Source organism: Choloepus didactylus, chromosome 5, assembly GCF_015220235.1.
Source record: "Choloepus didactylus isolate mChoDid1 chromosome 5, mChoDid1.pri, whole genome shotgun sequence".
NCBI lineage: Eukaryota > Metazoa > Chordata > Mammalia > Pilosa > Megalonychidae > Choloepus > Choloepus didactylus.
Window position 1 is genome coordinate 97,233,472 of NC_051311.1, and position 16,673 is coordinate 97,250,144.

Here is a 16,673-nt window from a genome sequence, read left to right on the forward strand (position 1 = left end):
GTAGAGACTGGCAGTATGGATAAAAAAGTATGAGCCAACTATATGCTGTTTAAGAGACTCACCTTAAATTTAGAAAAGATGGAAAAAATATACCATGTAAATAGTAACCAAAAGAGAGCTGGGGTAGCTATCTTAATAGAAGATGAAATAAACTTTAGGAGAAAACTGTTGAAAGGGAAAAAGAAGGTCACTACATACCGATAAAGGGGGAAATTCAACAAGAAGTAACAATTATAAATATATACATGCTCCTAATGGCAGAGCCCCAAAACACATGAAACAAATATTGACATATTTGAAAGGAGAAATAGATGGTTTTACGTTAATAGCAGGAAACCACTTTCAATAACAGATAGAACATATAGACAGAAGATCATAAGGAAACAGAAGATTTGAACAATACTATAAACCAACCAGACTTAAAAATCATAGAACACTTCACCCAACAGGAGCAGAATACACATTCTTCTCTAGTGCAAATGGGACATTCTCCAGGATTGATCATATGCTAGGTCATCAATTAAAAATATTGAAATCACACAATGTATTTTCTCTGACCACAATGGAATGAAGCAAGAAATCAATACAGAGGGAGAACTGGAAAATTTACAATTATGTGGAAATTAGGCAGCACATCCTTAAACAACCAAAAGATCAAAGAAGAAATTAGGAAATATTTCTAGGAGAATGAAAATGAAGACACATCACACCAAAACTTGTGGGATACAGCAAACACAGTGCAGAGAAGGAAATTTATAGATCTAAATGCTTACATTTTTAAAAAAAGTTTGATTTCAAATAAGAGACCTAACTTCATACCTGGAGATTCTAGGAAAAGAAGAGGAAACTAAACCCAAATTGAGCAGAAGGAAGGAAATAACAAAGATTAGAGTGGGGATAAATGAAATAAAGGAAAAAAATAATAAAATGAAAAGATGGTTGTCTGTAAAGATCAATAATTTGAGAAAACTTTAACTAGGCTAACAAAGAAACAAAGAGGGAGGATGTAAATAACTAAAATCAGGAATGAAAGGGGAGCCATTACTACTGATCCTCCAGAAATAAAAAGAATTATAAGAAGATACTATGAACAACTGTATGCCAACAAATTAAATAACCTTGATGAAATGGAGAAATTCCTAGAAACACACAAACTACTTACACTTACAGAAGAAGAAATAGAAGATCTAAACAGATCAATAGCAAGTGAAATATTAAATTAGTTATCAAAAACCTCCTAACAATAAAAGCCCAGGACTAGATAGATGGCTTTGCTGGGCAATTTTACCAAACATTCCAAGGAGAATTAACACCTATTCTGTTCAAACTCTTCCAAAAAATTGAAAAGGAGGAAACACTTCCTAACTCATTCTTTGAAGCCAACATGCCCTCACCAAACCAGATAATGATACTACAAGAAACAAAAATTACAGACCAATATCCCTTATAAATATAGATCTGAAATTCCTCAACAAAATGCTAGCAACATGAATCCACCAACATATTAGAAGAATTACATACCATGGGTTTTGGTTTGCTAAAGCTGCCAGAATGCAATATACCAGAAATAGGTTGGCTTTTACAATGGAGATTTATTAGTTTACAAATTTACAGTTCTAAGGCCATGAAAATGTCCCAATTAAGGCATCAAGCGGATGATACCTGGACTTTGAAGACAGGTTGCTGGCATCCAGGCTTCCTCTGTCAGATAGCAAGGCACATGGCCAGTGTCTGGGGCTCCTTTGCTACCAGATCTTGTTGCTTTCAGCTGCAGGATCCAGTGGTCTCCTCTCTGAGCTTCCGTGTGTTCTCTCCTAGTGTCTCTGGGGCTTTTCTCTAAGCTTCTCTGGGTGTTTCTCTCTCTGAGCTCTCTTGGCTTTTTTCTGTCTTTTATTCTCTTCATAAAATACTCCAGTAAAAGGTTTAAGACCCACCTTGAATTGGATGGGTCACATCTCAATTGAAATAACCTAATCAAAAGGTCCCACCCGCAATAAGTCTGCTTCCACAGGAAAAGATTTAAAGAACATGGCCTTTTCTGGGGTACATAACAACTTCAAACCAGCATACCATGTTTAAGTGGGATTTATCCCAGATATATGGGGGTGTTTCAACAAAAGAAAATCAATTAATGTAATTTACCACATTAATAGATTGAAGGGGGAAAAGCACATGATCTTCTCAATTGACATGGGAAAGGCATTTGACAAATTCTAGTACCACTTATTATAAAAAAACACTCAGAAAACTTGGAATACAAAGAAACTTCCTCAATATGATAAAAGGGACATATGAAAATCCCACAGCTAACATCATACTCAATGGTGAAAGACTGAAACCTTTCCCTGTAAGAGCAGGATCAAGTAAAGAATGCCCTCTGTCACCACTGATATTCAATGTTGTACTGCAAATTCTAGCCAGAGCAATTAGGCAAGAAAGATAAATAAAAGGCTTCAAAATTGAAAAGGAAGAAGTAAAACTTATTTTCCATGGAAAATTGTTTGTTCTTAGAAAGTATACAATTACCTTATGACACAGCAATACTACTTTTAGTTATATACCCAAAAGAAATGAAAGCAGAGGCTTAAGCAGATATTTTTGTACACCAGTGTTCATAGGGATATTATTCACAATTACCAAAAGTTGGAAGCCACCCAAGTATCCATGAATAGATGAAAGAGAATATGGTGTATACAAGCAATGGAGTACTATTCAGCCATAAAAAGAAATGAAGTTCTGATACATGTGATAAGAAGGGTGAACCTTGAAGACAACTTGTTGAGTGAAATAAGCCAGACACAAAAGGACAAATATTATATGATTTCACTGATAGGAAATAATTTGAAATAGCACTTTCAGAGAGTCAGGAACTAGAATACGGGTTACCAGGGCTAGGGTAAATGGAAAGAATGGGTAGTTATTGCTTAATTTGTACAGAGTTTTCTGTTTGCAGTGATGGAAAAGCTTTGGTAATGGGTGGTAGTGATGGTAGCACAACATTGTGAATGTAATTAACTACTGAATTATATACTTAAATGTGGTTAAAAGAGGGCATTTTAGTTTGTATATGTGTTACTACAACAAACTTAAAAAAACAGGCATAGGATCAGACACCCAGGGAAGTGAATCTCCCTGGCAACATGGAATATGACTCCCGGGGAGGAATGTAGACCCGGCATCGTGGGATGGAGAACATCTTCTTGACCAAAAGGGGGATGTGAAAGGAAATGAAATAAGCTTCAGTGGCAGAGAGATTCCAAAACGAGCCGAGAGATCACTCTGGTGGGCACTCTTATGCACACTTTAGACAACCTTTTTTAGGTTCTAAAGAATTGGGGTAGCTGGTGGTGGATACCTGAAACTATTAAACTACAACCCAGAACCCATGAATCTCGAAGACAGTTGTATAAAAATGTAGCTTATGAGGGGTGACAATGGGATTGGGAAAGCCATAAGGACCACACTCCCCTTTGTCTAGTTTATGGATGGATGTGTAGAAAAGTAGGGGAAGGAAACAAACAGACAAAGGTACCCAGTGTTCTTTTTTACTTCAATTGCTCTTTTTCACTCTAATTATTATTCTTGTTATTTTTGTGTGTGTGCTAATGAAGGTGTCAGGGATTGATTTAGGTGATGAATGTACAACTATGTAATGGTACTGTAAACAATCGAAAGTACAATTTGTTTTGTATGACTGCGTGGTATGTGAATATATCTCAATAAAATGATGATTAAAAAAAACAAAAACAACAGGCATAGAGCTATGCAAACTCTAATGGAAACTATGGACTATCATTCACAGTATAATTATAATGATTTGTTTCATCAGTTTTAATAAAGGTACTGCACTGACTCAAATTGTTAATAATAGGGAAATCTACGTATGTAAGGAGGGATTTATACAAATTCTGTATTTTCTGCTCGACTTTTTTGTAAACCTCCAACTTCTCTATAAAAACAAATAAATAAAAGAAATAGACAAAGAAAAGGAGTAAGATAATCAGCTTGGCAGATTTGGGAAAAATAAATAAATAAAATAAATACATAAATAAAAAAGTTTGAAACTTTATATCAAGCCATGTAATGATCAGAGAGTGAAATATTTAACCTCAGATTTTTTAAAGTGTTATAATTATTCATGATGACAAATTCCTGAGGGTTAACATTAGAGTGGATGTCTAAAATCGAGTTCACAGTTACACAGTAGAACAAAGACACTAACAGAACTGTCCAGTCATGATACTGGATGGATCATTTTTGTGGAAGTTTGATATGCTATGAAAGATGTCAGAGCAAGTGGTGGAAGAAAACCCTGCAAGCCAGGAATTAAAGGCATTGATGAATATAAGGATTCCAGAATTAATGCTTGTTAAAATGTGATGACATACTTCTCAAAGAACAGCAGTTTGTGAAGGAGGAGTGAGAAGTACACTGGAAGAGGAAGAAATGGGGATCAAGTTAGTCACCTATTTTCCATTCTGGCTCTGAGATACTGAAATTGTGTGAAAATACAACCTCTACAACAGGGTTCTTCAGGGTCAAAAAAATTTCCAATAGTGCTAAAAGGTGAAAGGAACACTATAGTGGAAGCATCTGGTATATATACATATATATAAAATGCAGTGTGATAAATGCTACCATGAGGTATGTGTAGGGAACTATAGATGCATAATACTTAGATTAGGTGGTGGGATTGAAGAGGATAGCATTGTGGATATCTGAGTCCAGTTCCAAAGTATGAGAAAAGCAAAGAAGAAAAAGCTGGTCCAAGTGGAGGAAAAGTTTGTGAAAAGATTGGAATTTCATACACCAATGCCCAAGACTATGCAACCTCTTTCCCACTGCTCTCCATCTGCTAAAAAAAGACATCCATTCTTCATGCTAATTCTCCTACAAAGTTTCCTCTGACTGTTCTAGCTCACATAGATATTGCTCTCCTCTGAATTCTTATGAAGCTTATCATATATTGTTCATGTTGGCAGGAATTAATATGCTACCATATATTATTCCCTAAAATATTTTACTTATATCTGTTCTCAACTGGAATATGAGTTTCTGAACAGTAAACTCCATGATTTATACTACTTTAATTATCCTGAAGAGGAAACCACAAAGTGAACTCTACATTTATGTGTTGCATAAATACCTGCTGAATGAACCTTACTTATTAAACTAGCTTAGGGGCTAATTGCTTTGGTATTGATTGGAAAATACTTTACCTAGCCAAAGACATTGAGCTAAATATAGTTTTGCAGAAAAATTAGTTCTGCAAAATATTGTGAGCTAATGTTTCAACTCCAACTTTAATGAAATTACATACTAAATGAATATCTCAATAAAAGAACCACAAAAAGAAAATTTGGCAAACAATAAATATTGTTTGAGGACCTGAGAGATGTAAGGTTGTATAAGAATCATAGGTATTTTTAGCCACACCTCCACTAGATTATCTGCACAATTTCACCGTTTTGTTGTTGTTGTTGCAGACCTCAAAAGGGAAAAACAGGAAGCATAATAGAAGTTTGAATGCCATCCCACCATTTCACCCCCTCAATTTATAGTTCTATTGATATATCAAATTTAGTAGATTGTTATCCTCATCACTGATATCGCCAATGTTAATAGCTTAAATTTTAATTATAGTTCTTTTCTCCCTCAATTTCTATTTTCAACTGATATGCATAATATTTTTCATTTCTATTTATGAGTTACCATTCACTGTACCTTATTTGCAAATGTGTCTTTTTGTCTGGACACTGAATAAATGAAAGAATAACTTACAACTGTTACAGGTTTTTCTCTTTGCCCTCACCTGATGATTTTCTGGCAATAAGTTTGGCTTCCTGTTTGATTTGTGGTCACTATTCAATAAATTTCCATGCCTACAAAAAACATTTTTAGAAAAGAATGCAAATATTGATTGCAATCTTTAATACAGAAATATATTTTCTACTGTTTAGGTGAATAAATAAAAAATTCAATAGCTTAATTTTATAAAGGAAGATCAACAAACACTACATAATAACCTACTTAAAAATCCCTTAAGTTTTTCTTTGATAGTCTCCTGTATATAGAAAATACACTACATACTATATAACCTATATATAGTAAACACAATCATAGTCATTTTATGTTAAGTGGAGATTAATAGACATCTTTATTATTAACTCATCAATAATTCCAAATAGAATCTTCTCTTCAAGATAGAGACAATAGCCTTGATGCTGCCCTAAGAAAAAAATATATTTTCCTCTTAGATTCTTGGGGGAAAAAAAAAACAACACACACACATTTTTTTTCATTCCTGTGGCATTTATGCCCCCTCATCCTTACATAAACAACTTCAGTGAAATACTAAAAACATTATATAGTTGTTGGCAGGAGGCAGTAGCCGATAGTAATGCTCACACATACATCTTATTTTGCTGTCTGCTATATCTCTGTGCTAGAATAGTAGTATTGGTTAATTAATGCTATTGAATGAATATGGGGTACTCAAAAACAAATTCAACCTTTTTTTAATTTAACCTTTTTTTAAAAATACCAGTCAACATTTTATGGCTCTAAATTTGAAATTTAATGAGCATTAGGGACCCGAATACTAAAGTCTAAAATATATTATTATTTTTTTAAGTATAAAGTCAGCTTCTACCATGGCATCTCCCTGGGCTCTTTTGTAGTGAGACTGGGATGGCTCTGCTGATGTTCATGACAGTGGGGAAAGAGTCTTGAACAGGCAGGAGCACTAGGGATAAAGAATAAAAATAACAAGGAGGACATTTTTTAAAAAGAGTGCTTATTATTTGTTGTAAATTATCAAAATCAATTCCCTGCTTTGATCTTAAATAATTGCATTAACTTTCCAGTTAACACTTACCTAAAACACACACACACACACACACCCCACACACTTAATCTAGACATACTATCAATTAATAAGCATATGTTTTGAATATAAAAGTAAAAATAAAATAAAAATAATCACTTTAAACCATTTTACTGAAATTTCTATAAGAAAACATTGGCTCTGTGGATGCTAAAGACATTTCGGATTACTCTGAGATTTCTAAATTTAGAAAAATCCATGAATATGTTAGATGACATTGAAATACCTGTGCTGTTTCTATTTAACAGATACTACATTGTAGTACTATAAATTCTCCCATGCTCCTTTTAGTGACAGTGCACCCACAGATCCCCTTATATGATATACTAACTTACACTTTCTTAATTATATTTTTTTACACAAATTAATTTTAGTTTGTCATTTGATCTATCACTATGGAAAGAGCATTAGCTTTGGAACCAGAAACTTTTGTTTAGCATCCTATATCTAAATCTAAAAAGTGATGTTCTTATCAGCAAGGGCAACATCTGTAAAGCACTAAAAATAATGGATAGTCAATATATTTTTCCCAACCTATATTCCCCATTTCTGTCAGTCTTTTTAAAGCATTCTTGATAGACTTTACGAACAACAAATTCAGAGAGAAACAGCAATTCAAATCTTACTCTTTAATGAGGCACCATGCAATGGCATAGAGACACATCACAAAAAGAACTCCCGTTAGAGTTAGAACTGCAGGAATCCAGTTATCAGGGCTCCAATAATATGAAATCCTTATTAAGACAAGTAGTAACCTGAGAAATATAATAAATCTTTATTAATAACAGTGCAGTAGTAATTACAGGGCAGTTGGCAAAGAATAGAAACAATAGTATACACCTACTAGAGTTTCTTACACATTTCACTTTGTTTCCTTTTTTGTATTATTAAAATGATATCATCTGATATTTATTTGAAAATTTAAAAATGCAAATACAGCAAATTACAAGGCATAATAAACTAATACCTCTTTCTATTCAGCTAAAACAAACAATTGAGTTTTTGTTTTGTTTTGCTTTGTTTTGTTCTTTAGAAACAGATGTCTTTGTTCATAATATTGCCTCTGGCCAGAATCCTCTTTCCTGTTTTTTCCACTTAGTGAATACTTGTTCACTTGTCATGGTTATCCACAATCATTGCTTGGACAAGAAGCCTGACTTCTGGGTGGAATTTACCATGATCTCCTTGTTAATATTTTTACTGCAACATCTACAATACTTTATCACACTTATTTCCATTAATTATGATTCTTCCTACTGGGACATAAACTCCTTTTAAACTGCTGCTGTTACTTGCTGATCTCTATGGAACCAAAACAGGTTTTGACACAGAGAAAATATTAAATATTAATGAATGTTGGTAAAATAGCAGACTGAATAAATCAGTGAGTTGTTTGCAGGACAAAGTAATATTTCAAAGATGTGTCAAATCAGTGTTGCCCTTTCTCGCTCCCTATCATAAAAGCACACACAAAAAATAAGTTATTTTCCAGAGAAGTTTCCATTACCATCTAAGATATGATCATTTAAAAATAGCTCTAGGCAGATTTTAATTTAATGTCCATGACTAAGCAACATTCTATTTCCAGCAGATGGCAGCATAGGAAAGGAAAAGTTTGGTGAATACAATGAATTAGGTGTGCCACTCCTTAAGGCAGCATAAGTCATGAGATTGGTATAACAGAAATGAAAAAGCAAGAAAACACTTATACCTTTGCAAACAAGGATCAATCAACAGTGGTGGTAATAGAAATAGCACTACTTATATAATTTAAAGGAACCCTGATTACTTTGTTGAATTTTGATTGTTGTTGAGATTAGGTATTATATGACTAAACATTCTATTTTACTCTTGGAAATCTGGGCATGTCTGAACAAAGAAAGATCAAGTAATCAGGCTAGGTTCTAGCCATGTCAGTTGAAATAATATGGCATTGTTTTCCAAAGATAAATAATATATTGTATTTCCAAATGCTAAAGACAGCAAAAAGATGAAAAGAATTTGATTAAGTCACTGAATCACCTAGCTCTATTTTCTGCACATTAAGAAATAACTCTACCAAATACATTTTGTGAGAATTCCATTGTTAATACAAGAAACCCCAGCTTAAAATTTTTAAAGCTTTCCTCCCCTCCCTCCCTTCCTACCTTCCTTCCTCTGTCTCTCCCTCCCTTCCTTCTTTCATAGTCTTTTTAAAGCATTCTTGATGGACTTCATGAACGATGAACAAATTCAAATAGAAACAGCAATTCAAGTGTGGAAAGCCGCCTCCCGAATCGGGCCTAGCGTATGCGCTGCAGCCTGCTCTAGAGTTACCCCCGCCCATCGAGTGAGCCAAGATGGCGCCTGCATCCTGTTTCCGCATAGTGACGCATGTATCCGCCACCCGCTCCTACCAATCGAAATCCTGTATACGCGATACTAGCCTAGAAGCTTATTAGTTGTTAATTGTGTATAAAAGGTCTTACCCGGACGGGGTAGGGTGAGACAGCCCACAAGGAGCCGTGCCTGACGGCCACATCGAGGCTGCTCTCCCACGAGGCGCCGTGCCCCGTGTAGGAACCAGTAACACAGAATGTTCATCTAGCTGTAGTAAAGGGCTTGCTTTCACAACTGCCGTGTGGTTCGAGTCGTGATTCATGACCAGGTTAGTTCGCGCAGTCTGCATCTCTCTCTCTCCTTCCCTGTTTCCCCTCGCCGGCCGGGAACCGGGGACCGAGCGGGGCAGCGCCGGATAAGTGGTGGCCCGTACGGGGACGCTCCTCCTCCTGCCTCGCTCTCGACGGTCCCTCTGTGAGGAGAGCAGCGCTGCGCGTCGAGCTTACGGTGGACTTCCCGCGCCTGATCAACGCGAGAAGGTGAGTGCGTCTTATTACATGATAGTTAGGGCCCGTGGGTTTTCAGGTGACCCCGGGGGACTCGGAAGAGCTCTCCGAGTGACTGAAGTATAGTGCCGACTGCAATCATGGGGCAGTCCGGAAGTTCACCTCTCTTAGCTCCCTTAAAGAACCTTTTGAAACAACGGGGTATCTCGGTCAGGAAAAGCTCCCAACTGACGCCTTGGGCGGTCCCACCAAAGGACCTCGCCGAGAGCTCCCTCTAGTGGCCATGCCCAGTAAATGTAATTATCCCTTGCATGCCATTCGACAACACAGGATCCGATCAAATTCGTGCGTCCCCCGGCTCAGCAGGACTGGACCTCTGTGCCACCTCCAGACTCGTACTAACCCCCTCCATGGGTGTCCAGTTAGTAGGGACCTCCTTCAAGGGGCCCTTACCGGCTGGTACTGTAGGGCTCATATTGGGAAGAGCATCCACGGCCCTGAAAGGATTAACAGTTATACCAGGACTTGTAGATTCAGATTTCACAGGCCGTGCCCAAGTTATGGTTCAATCTCAGCGGGGCACCTTAGTCATTGCAGAAGGTGATAAGCTGGCGCAGCTCCTGCTCTTACCCAGCTTACATGCAGTCTTTCCAAGCAGAATCAGACAGAGAGGGGAAAAAGGGTTCGGATCCAGTGGAGCGATTTTTGAGGGACTCCATATGTCCCTGGAGTCTCGACCTATGCTAACCATTAAGGTGCAAGGCAGATCTTTCTTGGGCCTGCTCGATACAGGGGCCGATCGGTCTATCATAAGACAACAAGAATGGCCCCCCACCTGGCCAACGAGCAGGGCGGAAGAGCCCATTAGAGGAATAGGCCAAATTTCAGCGCCCATGCTCAGTGCAGCTGCCCTTCATTGGGCCGATGAAGAAGGACACCAAGGCAGTTTCCAGCCTTATGTATTAGCCCTGCCTGTGTCTTTGTGGGGAAGAGACATTCTGACCCAAATGGACGTTACTTTAATTAGCGGCTACTCCCCAACCTCTAAGCGACTGCTAAAAGAAATGGGGTATACCCCCGGCAAGGGTTTAGGAGCTTCACTGCACGGACGTGCGGAGCCTATACAAGCTGCCCCCAAGTCTGACAGACGAGGCTTGGGTTTTTCATAGGGGCCACTGAGGAGAGATTCCCACCCACACCTATAAAACTAAAATGGAAAACCGAGGCTCCGGTGTGGGTGCCTCAGTGGCCCTTGCCACAGGAAAAACTTGCAGCGTTGCACGCCCTAGTATCAGAACAACTAGAAAAGGGCCATATCGCCCCTTCCACGTCACCGTGGAACACCCCTATATTCGTAATAAAAAGGAAATCTGGTAAATGGAGACTGCTACATGATCTAAGAGCTATTAACGATTGCATGGAGCCTTTAGGGCCCGTTCAGATGGGACTGCCCCTCCTCTCGGCATTACCGGAGCACTGGTCGATTTTCATCATAGATCTGAAAGATTGCTTCTTTTCTATTCCGCTCCACCCTGAAGACACCCCTAAGTTTGCCTTTACTGTGCCCTCTAGTAATCAAGAGGAGCCCTGTCAACGCTTTGAATGGACAGTCCTGCCCCAAGGCATGGCTAATAGTCCTACCATGTGCCAGCTGTATGTCGCTGCGAAGCTAGCTAGCACTCGGCAGCAGTTCCCTCAAGTGAAAATCATCCATTATATGGATGACATTCTCTTAGCCCATAGAGACACAGATCTTCTTAAAACAGTTTTGTCACATTTAGTCCTTAGTCTTAGAGAAGCTAACCTAGAGATTGCCCCTGAAAAAATCCAAATGACTGACATTACCACTTTCCTGGGGGCGAAAGTCGCACCCACTCATGTTTCCCCCCAAAAGGTGTCTCTCAGGCTAGACAATATACACACTCTCAATGATCTACAAAAACTCATGGAGGATATCAATTGGATCCGTCCATACCTAAAAATACCCAATGTCAAACTAACACCTTTGTTCGACCTGTTGAAGGGGGATTCTAATATAAACTCACCTCGAAGCTTCACTCCAGAGGCAAGGCGAGCACTATGCCAGGTGGAACAGGCGCTCAGTGGCGCTGCATTGAAGAGAATAGACCCTGATGAGCCTTTTGAAGCCTGCGTGCTGCCGACAGAATTACAGCCCACTGCGGTACTGTGGCAGCGGGGGCCGCTGCTCTGGGTCCACCCTGGAGTTTCCCCCAAAAAAGTCCTAGAGCACTATCCTACAGCGGTTGCAGACTTGGCCCTAGAATGCATTAAAAGGGCTGTGCAGCATTTCGGTCAGCAGCCCAAAAATCTCAGGGTGCCTTATTCTTCCCAGCAGCTTGAGATACTCACCGGATGCATAGATCAATGGGCCATTCTCCGGTGTACATTTCTTGGTCCCATTAACAATCAGTTCCCTAAGGCTCCTCTCTTGCAGTTTGTCACCCGGCACCCAGTGATTTTTCCCAAAGTAACCTCTCCTAGGCCACTAGCAGGCGCCCCCACCGTATACACGGACGGCTCCAGCTCTGGAACAGGGGCGTATTGTGTGGAGGGGGACACTCCTAAAACAGTGCTCTTCCAACCACAAAAGCCTCAATGGGTAGAACTGCAGGTTATCATTGCAGTCCTGGAAAGCCTTTCCGAGCCCTTAAATGTCGTCTCGGATTCTGCTTATGTTGTGAACTCTGTACAAATTTTAGAAACGGTGGGCATTGTTAAACATTCCTCTACAGTAAGGACGTTCTTTGCCAAACTACAGGAGGTTATATGGACCAGGCAACACCCTTTTTACATAACCCATATTAGAGCCCACACAGGTTTGCCTGGCCCTATGGCCCAGGGGAACCATAGCGCAGATGTAGCCACTCGACAGCTGCACATCTTTCCGACGCTGGTACCGTATCAACAAGCCCGAGAATTCCATGCCAAGTTTCACATCAACGCAGGTACCCTAGCTAAGCGGTTCAGCATACCACGTGCAGCTGCTCGAGATATTGTCCGAGCCTGCAACAATTGTGCAGAGCAGAGAGCAGTCCCCTCGGTTGGGGTCAACCCTAGGGGTCTCACCCCAGGGGATACTTGGCAGATGGATGTCACTCATCATTCAGAGTATGGTAAGATCAAGTACTTACATGTGTCGGTGGACACATGCTCCCAAGTTTTATTTGCCTCTGCTGAACCAGGAGAAAGAGTCTCCCACGTCATTGCACACTGCCTTGCTGCATGGGCAGCTTGGGGTAAGCCAAAGACGTTAAAGACGGATAACGGGCCTGCCTACACTAGTAAATCCTTCCAAAAATTTTGTGACAACATGGATGTCCAATTAAAACATGGCATCCCCTATAACCCTCAGGGGCAAGGAATCATTGAAAGAGCGCACAGATCTCTCAAAGACTTGCTTAAAAAACAGAAAGAGGGTATAGGCCACGGCCTGTCCCCAAAAGCTCGACTGTCTGTAGCCTTGCTCACATATAATTTTTTAAACGAAAATTCACAAGGAATGACACCTGCCCTGCAACACACCACCCCGAGTCCTCCGCATAGAGGTCTAGTCCGTTGGAAGGATGTCCTGTCGGGGCAGTGGAAAGGCCCTGACCCGGTGCTCAGCTGGGCCAGAGGCTCTGTTTGTGTTTTTCCCCAGGAACCAGGACGTCAACCAGTGTGGGTTCCGGAAAGACTGGTGAGAACCGTGACATCACCTGAAGAAGCCAAGGAACAGCTGTCAGAAACGCCAACGAATATACAACCTGAACCATTAGACCAAGCCTCCGACCCTGCTGATGATGGCGACGACCGACAAGACGATAATAGTAGGACTGACCACCCCGCGGTTGCCCAAAAAGAGGATCGGTAACTCTGTTCTTTGCTCTCCTATAGCAATCCTTCTAATCTGCCTTTTTCTTTTTAGTGGAACTGTGGTAGTGCAGGAGAGTGGTCTTTGGGGCCTGTGGCATCATCCCCCGACCCTGGCCCCATTCTCTGCTGGGTCTCCCGCCTCTCCTGTGTTTTTCACTCGTACCCTGTCTCTAGGTCTCCACCACCTGCCTTCTGACAGAAATATTTCCTCCACAAGCTTCAACGAGTCCTTCCCCCTCACCAATGACACACTGATCCTCTCTTTTGCTAACCTCTCTGTCAAGGTTGTCAACACCACAGTTGCGGCGAATGCTACTTGTGAAACTGGTAATGGCGAGTTAAGTAAGGGAGTCTTGCTTGAATTTCTTAACGTTACAGGGAAGAGCCGCCAGTCTTGTGAAGGGATCTTGAGTAAAAAGGAGACTCAAAGGTGCCTTTTCCTTCCGGGGTTTGCTCCTACAGTCTGCAACCGTTCCAAAGACCCGGATGCCTCGCCGCCCCGCTATCCTAGTGTATCGCCCAAATTATGTCTGGCTCCCCATCAAGGCAACCGACTGGGTTGGCCCTGTTTCTCAAGTTGTTTCACTTAACAATATCCCCTTCTCTAAGTCTAGGCGTCCAAGAGGCATAAAAGAATGGCTATCGAATGCTGCCAGTGTAGCTTCCTCTTTGTTTGTCCCAACGATCGGGCAGGCTGTGCTACAAGCATGGACAGATCGGCAGCTCGCCATAACGATGGAAACGGTAAATGGCTTGGTCAACCTTACCCGAGACGTGCTACGCCGCCACAATCAGATGCTGAACTTAAATTTCCAGGCCATTCAGAAACTCCAAGCGGAGATAGATGAACTTGGACTGGAAACAGATGGACTCTGGAGAGTGCTTCAGCAAACATGTGACACCCGGTGGCTTACGGTTAAACTCTGTGTCACTCCTGTCAGGGCCAACGTGACCGGAAGCATTTCCAGAGTCTCTGATTGGCTGAAAAGGTCATATTTTCCTGAATTTGTCAATCTCTCCCAACAGGTGGAATCTAGTTTAGACACAATTGGGGGGATCAAGTTAAAACCCGTTAAAGTCGATCTCTCCGGGTTAGGCGAGGTTCTACAGAAACTATTGCACAGTGTTTCTTCCTGGTTCTCTTGGCCCAATTTAACTAATTGGATCCTCATTGTAGTGGGATTATTGGTGGGATTAGTCGTTGTTAAATGTTTGCTAGAACGCCTGTTTCAAGCGCAGCAGCAATTGCGTGTTACCACTATGATGGCTATGACTCCCACCTCTGTTACCCCCGATAGTGACCGATTTATTAACCATACCCCTTCCTGGTCGCCTCAGGTGGGGCGCTTTGGAGCAAAATTTGTAGCGAATCGCATGGCTGTTTCTCGGGTGTAAAAGGCGACACCAGTAGTCATAATTTTGTCTCAGGTGGGTCTCTAGGGCAGAGTCCTAGTTGTGGCCAGACTGGACCCTAGCCATTGCACAGAGACACCTAGTGACACCCCCGACTCTGGTTACTGCTGTTCCTGCCCCCGTCGTTGTTCCCCAGTTGCCAGGCAAAGCACTGCAGGGAGAGTCACGTTGCTTCCAGCTTACGGACTCTCCGGTCTCCATATGACGTGAGCATTCTGGTTGGTGCTAGAGGCTCCGCCGCTGGATGGCTGAGGCCTAGTCCAGACTCCCCAAAGCACCAAAGAGGTTGTGAACCATTTGGGTTCACGGGAGCACGCTCATCACTGGAGACACTGGGTCAAAAATAAATAAGAAAGGGGGAGATGTGGAAAGCCGCCTCCCGAATCGGGCCTAGCGTATGCGCTGCAGCCTGCTCTAGAGTTACCCCCGCCCATCGAGTGAGCCAAGATGGCGCCTGCATCCTGTTTCCGCATAGTGACGCATGTATCCGCCACCCGCTCCTACCAATCGAAATCCTGTATACGCGATACTAGCCTAGAAGCTTATTGGTTGTTAATTGTGTATAAAAGGTCTTACCCGGACGGGGTAGGGTGAGACAGCCCACAAGGAGCCGTGCCTGACGGCCACATCGAGGCTGCTCTCCCACGAGGCGCCGTGCCCCGTGTAGGAACCAGTAACACAGAATGTTCATCTAGCTGTAGTAAAGGGCTTGCTTTCACAACTGCCGTGTGGTTCGAGTCGTGATTCATGACCAGGTTAGTTCGCGCAGTCTGCATCTCTCTCTCTCCTTCCCTGTTTCCCCTCGCCGGCCGGGAACCGGGGACCGAGCGGGGCAGCGCCGGACATTCAAGTACTACTCTTTGAAGAAGTACCATGCAACGGCATAGAGACACATCACAAAAAGAACTCCTGTTAGAGTTATTACCACAGGAATGCAGTTATCAGGGCTCCAATAATACAAAATCCTTATTAAGACAGATAGTAACCTCTCTCTCCCTCTTTCTCTCCCCTCCCCCACCATTTAACAAATTTTTATTGAGCACTTACTATATTCCAAGAAATGTGCATCAGAACTGCCAAACAAAGTAAGTTTAGAACCTTAAAATTGAAAAGGGCAGGGTTAGCATTTATGTAGCAGTCACTGTATGGCATGTTTCTAAGCAGTTTAGCTATGATTTTTCAGTTTCCCCTAATGCCAATCTTACAAGATTGTTAGGTTCTCACTACCTCCAATTTACAAAAAGAAACCAAGGCTCAGGGAAGTTCTTTATGTTACCTAAGTTCCACAGACACTAAGTGACAGAGCTGGTTTCACAAATATACCTGTCTCCAAAGACTCTTCTTTCTAGTAGACTATGGCATCTCCCAAGACAATGAGAATATTGTGCAAGTTTTGAGAAAAATCCAAGGTATCAAGGCAACAAGGGGTCATCACCATAGTTTTCATGCAGAAGCAATTAATGAATTGTTGTCTGTGAAATTTCAGCTGTGCAGATCGAGTTAAAGTCACCTGGAAATCGCTTAAAGGTTAGATGAACAAATCATCCTTACTTCTTGTGCTTTGTCTAACAAAGAAAGATAGATTCCCCAGTTTCTTTATTCTCTGTCATTTTTACCCTCTCCCTCTCATGCATACTTGCCAAAAATGTTTAAAGCTTTTATTTTTTAAAAAA

The 16,673-nt window shown here is 41.2% G+C and overlaps 1 pseudogene; it reads right to left on the minus strand.

The window, feature by feature from the left end:
- The window catches only part of LOC119534920, a 145,557-nt pseudogene that overhangs the window by 8,918 nt on the left and 119,966 nt on the right, over positions 1 to 16,673 (minus strand).